This window comes from Thalassophryne amazonica, chromosome 19 (assembly GCF_902500255.1).
Source record: "Thalassophryne amazonica chromosome 19, fThaAma1.1, whole genome shotgun sequence".
NCBI classification, from domain to species: domain Eukaryota; kingdom Metazoa; phylum Chordata; class Actinopteri; order Batrachoidiformes; family Batrachoididae; genus Thalassophryne; species Thalassophryne amazonica.
In genome coordinates this window covers 33,917,000-33,931,268 of record NC_047121.1, presented here as the reverse complement: position 1 = coordinate 33,931,268, position 14,269 = coordinate 33,917,000, and the positions used below count along the sequence as shown (strand labels likewise).

At 38.9% G+C, this 14,269-nt stretch overlaps 1 protein-coding gene across 17 annotated transcripts in view; it reads left to right on the top strand.

The window, feature by feature from the left end:
• Positions 1-14,269, top strand: part of map4k5 (mitogen-activated protein kinase kinase kinase kinase 5) — a 66,281-nt gene that overhangs the window by 21,888 nt on the left and 30,124 nt on the right. The gene's annotated exons all lie outside the window — the stretch shown is intronic.

The window sequence follows — 14,269 nt, the reverse complement described above, 5'->3', positions numbered from 1 at the left end:
AAATGTCCAGCCACACCCCCCAACACACAACACCACTCAGTCAAACGAGCGTATGAAAAAGTCCCCCAAAATAATTTTCAAGCACAAATAAAAGAAATGTGTACTCACCAAACATGCCGCAAGACAATATGAAGTTTTAAAAAAAAGTAGATCCTTCCGTATAAGACAAGAAAAAGGTGCAGATGCAAACTGACGTAAATCCACATTTTACAGTTGGCGTGCGCAGTGCATGCTGGGATAGGGTCTTCTCTCTGATGCCTCGGCAGCGTCCCGGATGTGCTGACAGTTTTGCGGAGGGCTAAATTTTAGCTGTAAATTTGTCATTTTTAAATGAAGATTTCTCCGTTGAATGACAGATCTGGGCTTGCAGATTTACTTTACTACATTCAGAAGGATCTTATGTGTAAATATAAGTCATTTTTGGTCCAAAGATCTGACTGCATTTATTTCAATGCAGGTCTCTAAAAGGAGCGCTAGCAGCAATTAAGAGATTATCGCCCCGTTTGCGCTTAAACTGCCTTGTTTCTGCTTACAATCAACTTCAGAATGATTAAGAGGTTTTACATTGTCATCTGACAGTTAAAAATCACATTATTAGTGTGAAGTTCGCTGATCCACAGCAGGATTGTTTTCCACCGGCGCACATCCACCGGCGCGGCTCCACCTGAAGCCCGAGGCATCAGCGCAGTTCCACCGGCGCGGCTCCACCTGAAGCCCGAGGCGTCAGTGCAGTTCCACCGGCGCGGCTTTACCGAGGCCCGAGGCGCCAGCGCGGAGTTATCTGACCATGGTTCCGAAGAAGGCACTGACGGCGGAGGAGGGAGACAATATCAAGAAGTCCCTGGACTTTTTGTCTGAGGAAATCTCTGTTGTTAAAATGCAGCAGAAATCCATTATGGAGCTGGTGGAAGAAGTGAAGGCTGTCCGGATCCAGAATGCCGAGAAAGACCGGCGTCTGGTGTACCTGGAGAACCGTGTTGCGGAGTTGGAACAGTACACAAGGATGAACGACGTTATTATTACAGGAATTCATATTAAACCTCGATCCTACGCACGGGCGGTGTCAGAAGACAGCGGAGGGGAGGCCAGTGAGCAGGAGGCCAGCTCAGTGGAACAACAGGTGGCTGACTTCCTGCAATCTAAAGGTATTCAAATGGACTGTAATAACATTGAAGCGTGCCACCCCCTGCCCAGGAGAGAGGATGGAGACAAGCGAGCAGTTATAATGAGGTTTGTCAACAGAAAACATAAAATGGCATTGTTAAAACAGGGACGGAAACTCAAAGGAACAAACGTATTCATCAATGAACATCTGACCAAAAGAAATGCAGACATCGCCAGGAAAGCTCGTCTCTTAAAAAAGCAGGGAAAAATTCAACAGACATGGACATCCAACTGCAAAACATTTATCAAATTGAATGGACACCAGAACAAGCGAAGGTTATGGTAATCAGGAACATCGAGGAACTGGACAAATACGACCAATAAGGTATGAGGACACAAACACATCACAATACCATGACACAGACCAGAGGAACCTATTCATCTACTACATCATCTACATCTGGAGACAAGAAGGATATAACTCAAAGGATTGCTGATCATGGAGAAGTAGAACTGAGAACATTTAAATACACAGACCACAATGTACTGGACTTGGAGCATGATATAGACCCGGACAATAACTTCTTCTCAAATATCAGTTGTTGCTATTATACAGATGAACAGTTTAATCGGATCATTAAAACGGATAACAAATTATCAATAATCCATTTCAACAGCAGAAGTCTATATGCAAACTTTAACAACATTAAAGAATATTTAAGTCAATTTAAAAAAATATTTAACATAATTGCTATATCAGAAACATGGATCAATGAAGATAAAGGAATGGATTTTGAACTGGATGGATATGAATTTAATTGTGTAAACAGAAAGAATAAGAGTGGAGGAGGAGTGGCTGTGTATGTGGATAAGAACATGGATTATAAAATAGTAGACAATATGACAACTGTGATCGATAACTTATTAGAATGTATAACTATTGAAATATGTGAAGAAAAAAGCAAAAATGTATTAGTCAGCTGTATATATAGAGCACCAGGATCTAGTATTGAAACATTCACTGACTGTATGGGAAAAATGTTCTCAAAAACTAATCAAAAAACTGTTCATTTGTGGTGACTAAAATATTGATCTGCTCAATCCAAATAAGCATAAAATAACAGATGAATTTATCAATATAATGTACAGTATGAGTTTATATCCAAAAATCACCAGGCCAAGCAGAATTACATCCCATAGTGCTACCTTAATTGATAATATATTCAGCAATGATATTGAGAATAACACTGTGAGTGGATTATTAATCAATGACGTTAGTGATCATCTACCAGTTTTCATCGTTTATAATAGAAACCATCGGCGGAATCAGCCAGAGGAGAAAATAAAATACAGGCGAGTGCGGACAGAGGAAAACATGAACACACTAAAGAAGGATTTACAGGAGCAAAACTGGGAAAAGGTATACAGTGAAAGTGATGTTGATAGTGCATATGAAAGTTTTTTACAAATATTTACATCATTATATGATAAAAATTGTCCAATTAAACAAGACTACAGAAAACAAAAAAATCCAAGCTCGACCATGGATGACGAAAGGGTTACGAAATGCATGTAATAAGACAAATACACTGTATAGAGAATTCATAAAACTAAAGACTAAAGAGGCAGAAAATAGATATAAGAAATACAAAAATAGATTAACTAATATTATACGGGTATGTAGGAAGGAATATTGTAGTAACATATTATATAATAACAAAAACAATATTAAAGGAATATGGGATATATTAAATAGCATTATCAAAAATGGTAATAAAAAACAGAGTTACCCTCAGTATTTCATTGATAATAATGTCAAGAAGGAAAATAAGGATGAGGTAGTCAACGGTTTTAATAATTTTTTGTAAATATTGGACCAAGCTTGGCAGAAAAAATTCCCGATTCCCAACCTGAGGATTGGGATAATAATCTCATAGAAAGAAATCCCTGTTCAATGTTCCTCACAGCAGTGGATGGAAAAGAAATTATAGACATTGTGAATAATTGTAAATATAAAACATCTACCGATTTAAATGAAATTGATATGGTGGTGGTAAAACAGGTCATTGAATGGATTGTAGAACCATTAACATACATCTGTAACTTATCATTTCAAACCAGTAAATTTCCCAATTAAATGAAAATAGCTAAGGTTGTGCCGCTGTATAAAACTGGGGATAGACACCACTTCACAAATTATAGACCTGTTTCTTTGCTTCCACAATTTTCCAAATTATTAGAAAAGTTATTCAATAATAGATTAGACAAATTCATAAATAAACATAAATTACTTACTGATAGTCAATATGGATTCAGAGCACATAGTTCAACATCACTTGCATTAATAGAATCAGTTGAGGAGATTACAAACGCCATAGACCACAAATTACATTCAGTTGGAATATTTATAGACCTTAAAAAGGCTTTTGATACAATCAGTCATGACATATTAATCAAAAAACTTGAACAGTATGGGATTAGGGGGTTGGTGTTGCACTGGGTGAGAAGCTACTTAAGTAACAGAAAACAGTTTGTGAAGTTGGGGGAATATAGATCATCATGCTTGGACAATGCTTGTGGCGTCCCACAGGGGTCAGTATTGGGTCCAAAACTGTTTCTAATTTATATAAATGATATTGTCAATGTTTCCAAAATATTAAAATTAGTATTATTTGCAGATGACACAAGCATTTTTTGTTCAGGGGGGGATTTGCAGGAGTTACTGAGGAGGATCAGTATAGAAATGGGAAAATTGAAAATATGGTTTGACAGAAACAAATGATCATTAAACTTGAGTAAAACAAAATACATGTTATTTGGCTATTGTAATACAGACATACAGGTTCAGTTACAAGTCGAGGGGGTAGATATTGAAAGGGTACATGAAAATAAGTTTCTGGGGGTGATAATAGATGATAAGATAAACTGGAAGACTCATATAAAACATATACAAAGTAAACTGTCAAGAAGCATTTCAGTTCTAAACATATTCTGGACCACAACTCACTCCGCATTCTTTACTGCTCACTGGTTTTACCATATTTACAGTACTGTGCAGAGGTATGGGGTAATACTTATAAAGGTACAACACAATCACTATCAGTAATGCAGAAAAGAGCTATAAGAATTATTCATAATACTGGCTATAGAGATCATACAAATCCACTATTTTTACAATCCAATTTCTTAAAATTTACAGACGTGGTTCATTTTCAAACAGTACAAATCGTGTATAAAGCAATAAACAATTTACTTCCAGCAAATATTAAAAATATGTTTTTTAACAGATCAGGGGATTGCAGTCTGAGGGGGAAATTTAATTTAAAGCATCAGTGGGCACGAACAACATTAAGAGGTTTCTGTATTTCTGTCTGTGGGGTGAGGATGTGGAACAGATTGGGAGTGGGGCTCAAGCAATGTCCAAGCATGAACCAGTTCAAACAGCTGTTATGTGTCGGACGCAGCTCGGAGAACCGACCAGCGTTTGAAAGACCCAGTATGAAATAAGCAGAGCACGGTACAAAGGCTAACTGAATTTAATACATAACAGTGATACATAAAAAACAAAGTGCGGTCTGGCGTGGTGCGCTCCCAGCAGCGCTAACGGTCCGGAGCCAGAAGCTGTTCGGACTCTGGGACCCCGCCGACACCCCCCAGGTGGCCGCAACAAACCGAGTCTGTGAAAGAAGGAACCATTATGTGAGTCCACACTCTACACACAGAGAGAACACTTAAAGGTGTACAAACAGCAAACACTTCCTGGCTTGATTGCTAATCAACTTCCCAACCTGCAGGCATGGAACATCCAGTTCACAAAACTCCACTGCAGTGGAAGTCGATACATGACTAACATACAGCTCAATATAATAAAGGTGTGAGGCACACCACATTTACTGACTGTATAAATGTTAGTCACAAAATCTAACGTACCTCAGGAAGTGTGCTGACGAGCGTGAGACCTCACCCCCTCCTCTTTCACAGACCGTGCATCAAACCTGGACGTTCTCTGCATCCATTGATGATGAGATGGCTCCCGAGACGACGATCTCACCCGTCTGGTCACAAGGTCGAGTCTCTGGCAAATACACACTGTGCACTCCAGTCTTAAATGCCACCATGTTCCAATCCATGCAGATGCACCACAGCTGTGAGTCCTGATGAGCCGCAGGTGATCAGCCTCAGGTGATCAGGGTGAGGTCCTGATAAACTCAGCAACACAGCCACTCAGTTCCAAATGCAAACCACCTGGAAGGAGAAGCAAAGGACAGAAACAAAAAGGCAGCCAGGCCCCCCCAGCCATATAACAACAGCGGTACAAAAATATGTTTTTTTCTAGGTATAGGGAGGAGGAAGGGTAATGAGGGTTAGGGTGTTTTTGTTTTTTGTATCGGCTTGTAAATATATAGTATTTTGTATGTAAGTAGGTATGTGTAGGTGTATATTTATGTTTGTATATATGTATATGTATTTATATATTTAATATATTTTCGGACATGTTGGGTACACAGTAGGAACTTTTTTGTTGTTGTCTTCACTGATCTATCTTGTAATTGTTGTTGTATCAAATGTTCGAAATAAACAATTTTCATTCATTCATACTTTAACCAATCAGTCAATGCAAAAGTTATTTATCTTGCGATACTGATTCGGGGGATATCCATGACACACTGGGTGAAAATCTGTTATTTTCTGCAATGACACACACAAACAGATTACACTACTCTCTTGCACTGCTAGTGTCCCGGTAACAATGGTGTTTTCTTTCTGATTTTATGATTAATTTCACATACATATTATATGACAAACCCAGCCCAGATGATCCTGTTTAAGCAGGACTTTCTTTTCTATGCAAGTGACAGTTCCTTCTGTGCTTCAGGTAAACAGCTTTGGGCAGAATCAAACAGGTTTAACGAGAAGGAATGATGCTGGTACGAAGGACTGGAAAAACAAAATGCACAAATAAATGGTAGACGATCAAATAGATAAAGCATGTTGATCTGACATGGTGGTGTGTAAATTATCATTTAATTAAGATCAAATTAATTTTTGTATTTTCTGAAGATGTAAAGTAGGAGTATTCTATTTTTATTTATTTTTTTCTCCCCCAAAGATGCCTTTTTTTTTGTATACACTTTGTCGTTTATTTGCTGAGCTCATACTTGAGTCATCTTTAGCAGACTTAATGGTTTATAAAAGAGTAAAACATAGTATTTCTAACCTTAATTTTCATTTGTGTTTGTTTTTATTGTGTTTAAATATGAACACTAGTGCTGTAGCTAAAATATTTTGCTGTCTTTATGTCACACAAAGTCACACATGCTCCCTGAACACATCTGTTAGTAATTCTGTCTCAGGGTATTATCTTCTAAAACTACTCCTGATATAAAAAATTCTATACAAATTAATTTATTTGTAAGTTATTTTATCAAAATTGGTTACTTTTTTCCACAGTGTACCTGCCAGTTGTAGTTTTGTTTTCATGAATACAGTTTTTACACTAACCTAACATCTGTCAAACATGCTTGTGTGAAAGCATTTGACACTAAACTCTGAATATCCTCAGCACAATGAATTGAAACATGAAGTGAATATGAAGATTAACATTTATAGACACCCGAGTGGAGCGGTCTGAGTAAGAGGAAGTTGCAACCAAATAGACATTCCATAATAGACAGGTATTATGGTCACGTGACCTGGAGTGCTGAGCCGCCCATCTTGACAGGTTGAAGCGTTGCAGTAGTCTCTCACTGTCAGTTGAAAATGCATGTTCTGTGCTTGTAATCAGCATTGATTCTCTGGCCGACGTCTTTGCCGTTATTTAAATCAAATCAATTTTATTTATATAGCGCCAAATCACAACAAACAGTTGCCCCAAGGCGCTTTATATTGTAAGGCAAAGCCATACAATAATTACGGAAAAACCCCAACGGTCAAAACGACCCCCTGTGAGCAAGCACTTGGCGACAGTGGGAAGGAAAAACTCCCTTTTAACAGGAAGAAACCTCCAGCAGAACCAGACTTAGGGAGGGGCAGTCTTCTGCTGGGACTGGTTGGGGCTGAGGGAGAGAACCAGGAAAAAGACATGCTGTGGAGGGGAGCAGAGATCAATCACTAATGATTAAATGCAGAGTGGTGCATACAGAGCAAAAAGAGAAAGAAACACTCAGTGCATCATGGGAACCCCCCAGCAGTCTAAGTCTATAGCAGCATAACTAAGGGATGGTTCAGGGTCACCTGATCCAGCCCTAACTATAAGCTTTAGCAAAAAGGAAAGTTTTAAGCCTAATCTTAAAAGTAGAGAGGGTGTCTGTCTCCCTGATCAGAATTGGGAGCTAGTTCCAGAGGAGAGGAGCCTGAAAGCTGAAGGCTCTGCCTCCCATTCTACTCTTACAAACCCTAGGAACTACAAGTAAGCCTGCAGTCTGAGAGTGAAGCGCTCTATTGGGGTGATATGGTACTATGAGGTCCCTAAGATAAGATGGGACCTGATTTTTCAAAACCTTATAAGTAAGAAGAAGAATTTTAAATTCTATTCTAGCATTAACAGGAAGCCAATGAAGAGAGGCCAATATGGGTGAGATATGCTCTCTTCTTCTAGTTCCTGTCAGTACTCTAGCTGCAGCATTTTGAATTAACTGAAGGCTTTTCAGGGAACTTTTAGGACAACCTTATAATAATGAATTACAATAGTCCAGCCTAGAGGAAATAAATGCATGAATTAGTTTTTCAGCATCACTGAGACAAGAACTTTCTAATTTTAGAGATATTGCGCAAATGCAAAAAAGCAGTCCTACATATTTTTTTAATATGCGCATTGAATGACATATCCTGATCAAAAATGACTCCAAGATTTCTCACAGTATTACTAGAGGTCAGGGTAATGCCATCCAGAGTAAGGATCTGGTTAGACACCATGTTTCTAAGATTTGTGGGGCCAAGTACAATAACTTCAGTTTTATCTGAGTTTAAAAGCAGGAAATTAGAGGTCATCCATGTCTTTATGTCTGTAAGACAATCCTGCAGTTTAGCTAATTGGTGTGTGTCCTCTGGCTTCATGGATAGATAAAGCTGGGTATCATCTGCGTAACAATGAAAATTTAAGCAGTGCTTTCTAATAATACTGCCTAAGGGAAGCATGTATAAAGTGAATAAAATTGGTCCTAGCACAGAACCTTGTGGAACTCCATAATTAACCTTAGTCTGTGAAGAAGATTCCCCATTTACATGAACAAATTGTAATCTATTAGATAAATATGATTCAAACCACCGCAGCGCAGTGCCTTTAATACCTATGGCATGCTCTCATCTCTGTAATAAAATTTTATGGTCAACAGTATCACAAGCAGCACTGAGGTCTAACAGAACAAGCACAGAGATGAGTCCACTGTCTGAGGCCATAAGAAGATCGTTTGTAACCTTCACTAATGCTGTTTCTGTACTATGATGAATTCTAAACCCTGACTGAAACTCTTCAAATAGACCATTCCTCTGCAGATGATCAGTTAGCTGTTTTACAACTACCCTTTCAAGAATTTTTGAGAGAAAAGGAAGGTTGGAGATTGGCCTATAATTAGCTAAGATAGCTGGGTCAAGTGATGGCTTTTTAAGTAATGGTTTAATTACTGCCACCTTAAAAGCCTGTGGTACATAGCCAACTAATAAAGATGGATTGATCATATTTAAGATCAAAGCATTAATTAATGGTAGGGCTTCCTTGAACAGCCTGGTAGGAATGGGGTCTAATAGACATGTTGATGGTTTGGAGGAAGTAACTAATGAAAATAACTCAGACAGAACAATCGGAGAGAAAGAGTCTAACCAAATACCGGCATCACTGAAAGCAGCCAAAGAGAACGATATGTCTTTGGGATGGTTATGAGTAATTTTTTCTCTAATAGTTAAAATTTTATTAGCAAAGAAAGTCATGAAGTCATTACTAGTTAAAGTTAAAGGAATACTCGGCTCAATAGAGCTCTGACTCTTTGTCAGCCTGACTATAGTGCTGAAAAGAAACCTGGGGTTGTTCTTATTTTCTTCAATTAGTGATGAGTAGTAAGATGTCCTAGCTTTACGGAGGGCTTTTTTATAGAGCAACAGACTCTTTTTCCAGGCTAAGTGAAGATCTTCTAAATTAGTGAGACGCCATTTCCTCTCCAACGTACGGGTTATCTGCTTTAAGCTGCGAGTTTGTGAGTTATACCACGGAGTCAGGCACTTCTGATTTAAGGCTCTCTTTTTCAGAGGAGCTACAGCATCCAAAGTTGTCCTCAATGAGGATATAAAACTATTGACGAGATAATCTATCTCACTCACAGAGTTTAGGTAGCTACTCTGCCCTGTGTTGGTATATGGCATTGGAGAACATAAAGAAGGAATCATATCCTTAAACCTAGTTACAGCACTTTCTGAAAGACTTCTACTGTAATGAAACTTATTCCCCACTGCTGGGTAGTCCATCAGAGTAAATGTAAATGTTATTAAGAAATGATCAGACAGAAGGGGGTTTTCAGGGAATACTGTTAAGTCTTCAATTTCCATACCATAAGTCAGAACAAGATCTAAGGTATGATTAAAGTGGTGGGTGGACTAATTTACATTTTGAGCAAAGCCAGTCGAGTCTAACAATAGATTAAATGCAGTGTTGAGGCTGTCATTCTCAGCATCTGTGTGGATGTTAAAATCGCCCACTATAATTATCTTATCTGAGCTAAGCACTAAGTCAGACAAAAGGTCCGAAAATTCACAGAGAAACTCACAGTAACGACCAGGTGAACGATAGATAACAACAAATAAAACTGGTTTTTGGGACTTCCACTTTGGATAGACAAGACTAAGAGTCAAGCTTTCAAATGAATTAAAGCTCTGTCTTGGTTTTTGATTAATTAATAAGCTGGAGTGGAAGATTGCTGCTAATCCTCCGCCTCGGCCCGTGCTCCGAGCGTTCTGGCAGTTAGTGTGACTCGGGGGTGTTGACTCATTTAAACTAACATATTCATCCTGCTGTAACCAGGTTTCTGTAAGGCAGAATAAATCAATATGTTGATCAATTATTATATCATTTACTAACAGGGACTTAAAAGAGAGAGATCTAATGTTTAATAGACCACATTTAACTGTTTGTCTGTGGTGCAGTTGAAGGTGCTGTATTATTTTTTCTTTTTGAATTTTTATGCTTAAATAGATTTTTGCTGGTTATTGGTGGTCTGGGAGCAGGCACCGTCTCTACGGGGATGGGGTAATGAGGGGATGGCAGGGGGAGAGAAGCTGCAGAGAGGTGTGTAAGACTACAACTCTGCTTCCTGGTCCCAACCCTGGATAGTCACGGTTTGGAGGATTTAAGAAAATTGGCCAGATTTCTAGAAATGAGAGCTGCTCCATCCAAAGTGGGATGGATGCCGTCTCTCCTAACAAGACCAGGTTTTCCCCAGAAGCTTTGCTAATTATCTATGAAGCCCACCTCATTTTTTGGACACCACTCAGACAGCCAGCAATTCAGGGAGAACATGCGGCTAAACATGTCACTCCCAGTCCGATTGGGGAGGGGCCCAGAGAAAACTACAGAGTCCGACATTGTTTTTGCAAAGTTACACACCGATTCAATATTAATTTTAGTGACCTCCGATTGGCGTAACCGGGTGTCATTACTGCCTGCGTGAACTACAATCTTACCAAATTTACGCTTAGCCTTAGCCAGCAGTTTCAAATTTCCTTCGATGTCACCTGCTCTGGCCCCCGGAAGACAATTGACTATGCTTGCTGGTGTCGCTAACTTCACATTTCTCAAAACAGAGTCGCCAATAACCAGAGTTTGTTCCTCGGCGGGTGTGTCGCCAAGTGGGGAAAAACGGTTAGAGATGTGAACGGGTTGGCGGTGTACACGGAGCTTCTGTTTAGGACTACGCTTCCTCCTCACAGTCACCCAGCTGGCCTGCTTTCCCGGCTGCTCGGGATCTGCTGGAGGGGAACTAACGGCGGCTAAGCTACCTCGGTCCGCACCGACTACAGGGGCCTGGCTAGCTGTAGGATTTTCCAAGGTGCGGAGCCGAGTCTCCAATTCGCCCAGCCTGGCCTCCAAAGCTACGAATAAGCTACACTTATTACAAGTACCATTACTGCTAAAGGAGGCTGAGGAATAAATCGTCACACCTTGACGATTTAGCCAGTGTACGCTGGCCGCTTTGAAAATGTTGGCATACGCAGGTGTATGTCTAATAGATTTTGGGTAAGTTTTGTTGAGTGCACATCCAAGCACACTGATGTACAGCGAGTATGTCGAAAAATTTTGGGCATGCACAATATTTTCGATGCATGCCAGCGTATGACTTCTACATCCTGCATATGCGGGCCATAAGTTGTAGGTAGGTTATGTGATTGTTGACACACGTTTCTTGTAAGTTACTCATAAGTCAAAATACATCCATTGATGCTGTCCATTGATTGGCTCAAAGCTGCAATCCTCATCCAGTTCACACTGTTTCAAATATTAAAACCATTCACACACAGAGTAAATTTGTTTGATTCAATTGGATTCATCATCATAGCCTCATGAAAACGTAACCGCATAAGGCATCCTGATTTTGGGAAAACATTTGAAAATATTTTAGTTCCTTGTCGTGGCTGAAAAAAAAAATAGCGTTTTAAAAGAAGTCCCTCTGTGTTTTGTGCTTTTCTCAGCCAGAATCAGAGGACGCTGTCTTGTTGTGCCACAACAAGACAATAAACTTATTTTGAAGGTTGAAAGAGTCACTGCGCCTCATTCATTCATGTCAGCGTTTATCACAGACATTAGTCAGTTCCTCAGCAGTCGTGCAATGAAAATAAATCCCATAATCCACCAAGATAAAAATTTAATTTAAAAAAAAGTTAAATTACTCTGTTTGGCCTCCATGTGGAGCGGAAAGGTGATGTGACAGTGTAGGTGTGCTCAATGATGTGCTTATCAATATTTATGTGCTCCGCCTGCCAAACAGAGGGGTTCTGCCGTTTGTGGAAATGCAAGCCAAGCCAGACTTAACTGTTCTGATCCCTGAAGCCAATCAGGTATAGTAATATCATGGTCGGCAAACCAGTTACTGATAGGTTTGGCACTGTGGGTAGTCCCTCTGCGAGAAAAGCAGCATATCCATGAAGCTTGTCAGCAGATGGAAGCATGAAGCATGATTGTGGGTTTGTATATTGAACCAAATTGAAAAATTCATGACATTTATATTGCCTATATAGTGACTTGAAATGAAATATTCTAATAGTTTGAGATATGCATTTATTATAATTATTATTAGATGTAAGCTGCATTTATTTTTTTTAAATTAGGTTATATGTAGAGTCTTGACTATATAACATTTTTATATCTTTCTGAAATACCTGACAAAAAATACTGGACTTTTAAATGATATTCTAAATAATTGCAATTTGTCCACAAATTGCTGAAAAGGAAATACATGGGCACGTATCACTCAAATAGCCCACGTGGCACTTTTAAATGAGCCCAAACCACATTTTTATAAAACCTACATTTTCATAGTGTAGTCATTAATATATTCTTGAACTTTTTTTACTTGTGTGTGTGTGTATATATATATGTATATGTTTATTGCTGGTGATAGTTTTCTGTAATTAATATTTTAAATGCACAGCATTTTGTGTTTGACAAGCTGGAAATTAACTTCTAAGAATGATACAGGGTTTTAATTAAACTGGTATGCTAAAATAATATACTTAATTGGCCAGATTTCTTTAATACTGTCATAAATATGTTGCTAATGATTTAGTATGTTTACAGTAGGTTTGTTTGCTTTTTGTTTTTCTTACAACCCCAATTCCAATGAAGTTGGGATGTTGTGTAAAATGTAAATAAAAACAGAATACAATGATTTGCAAATCCTCTTCAACCTATATTCAATTGAATACACCACAAAGACAAGCTATTTAATGCTCAAACTGATAAACTTTATTGTTTTTGTGCAAATATTTGCTCATTTTGAAATGGATGCCTGCAATGCGTTTCAAAAAAGTTTGGACAGTGGTATGTTTACCACTGTGTTACATCACCTTTCCTTCTGACAACACTCAATAAGCGTTTGGGAACTGAGGACACTAATTGTTGAAGCTTTGTAGGTGGTATTATTTCCCATTCTTGCTTGATGTATGACTTCAGTTGTTCAACAATCCGGGGTCTCCGTTGTCGTATTTTGCGCTTCATAATGCACCACACATTTTCGATGGGCGACAGGTCTGGACTGCAGGCAGGCCAGTCTAGTACTCACACTCTTTTACTACGAAGCCACAAAGCTTTTGCGCTGGTAACAGTCTGAATGGTCTTTTCCCCTCTTTTGTCCGGAGGACACGATGTCCATGATTTCCAAAAACAATTTGAAATGTGAACTCATCAGACCATAGCACATTTTTCCACTTTGCATCTGTCCATTTCAAATGAACTCGGCCCAGAGAAGGCAGCGGCGTTTCTGGATGTTGTTGTTGATTGGCTTTTGCTTTGCATGGTAGAGCTTTAACTTCCACTTGTAGATGTAACGACGAACTGTGTTAACTGACAGTGGTTTTCTGAAGTGTTCCTGAGCCCACATGGTAAGATCCTTTACACAATGATGTCAGTTTTTAATACAGTGCCGCCTTAGGGGTCAAAGGTCACGGGCATTCAATGATGGTTTTTGGCCTTGCCGCTTACGTGTAGAAAGTTCTCCAGATTCTCTGAATCTTCTGATTATATTATGGACTGTAGATGATGGAATCCCTAAATCCCTTGCAATTGAACGTTGAGAAACATTATTCTTAAACTGTTTGACTATTTTTTTTTCACGCATTTGTTCACAAAGTGGTGATCCTTGCCCCATCTTTGCTTGTGAACAGCTGAGCCTTTTGGGGATGCTCATTTTATACCCAGTCATGACACTCAGCTGTTTCCAATTAGGTGTTCTTTGAGCATTCATCAACTTTCTCAATCTTTTGTTGCCCCTGTCCCAACTTTTTTGAAATGTGTTGCAGGCATCCATTTCAAAATGAGCGAATATTTGCACATAAAAATAAAGTCTATCAGTTTGAACAGTAAATATCTTGTCTTTGTGGTGTATTCAATTGAATATAGGTTGAAGAGGATTTGCAAATCATTGTATTCTGTTTTTATTTACATTTCACACAGCGTCCCAACTTC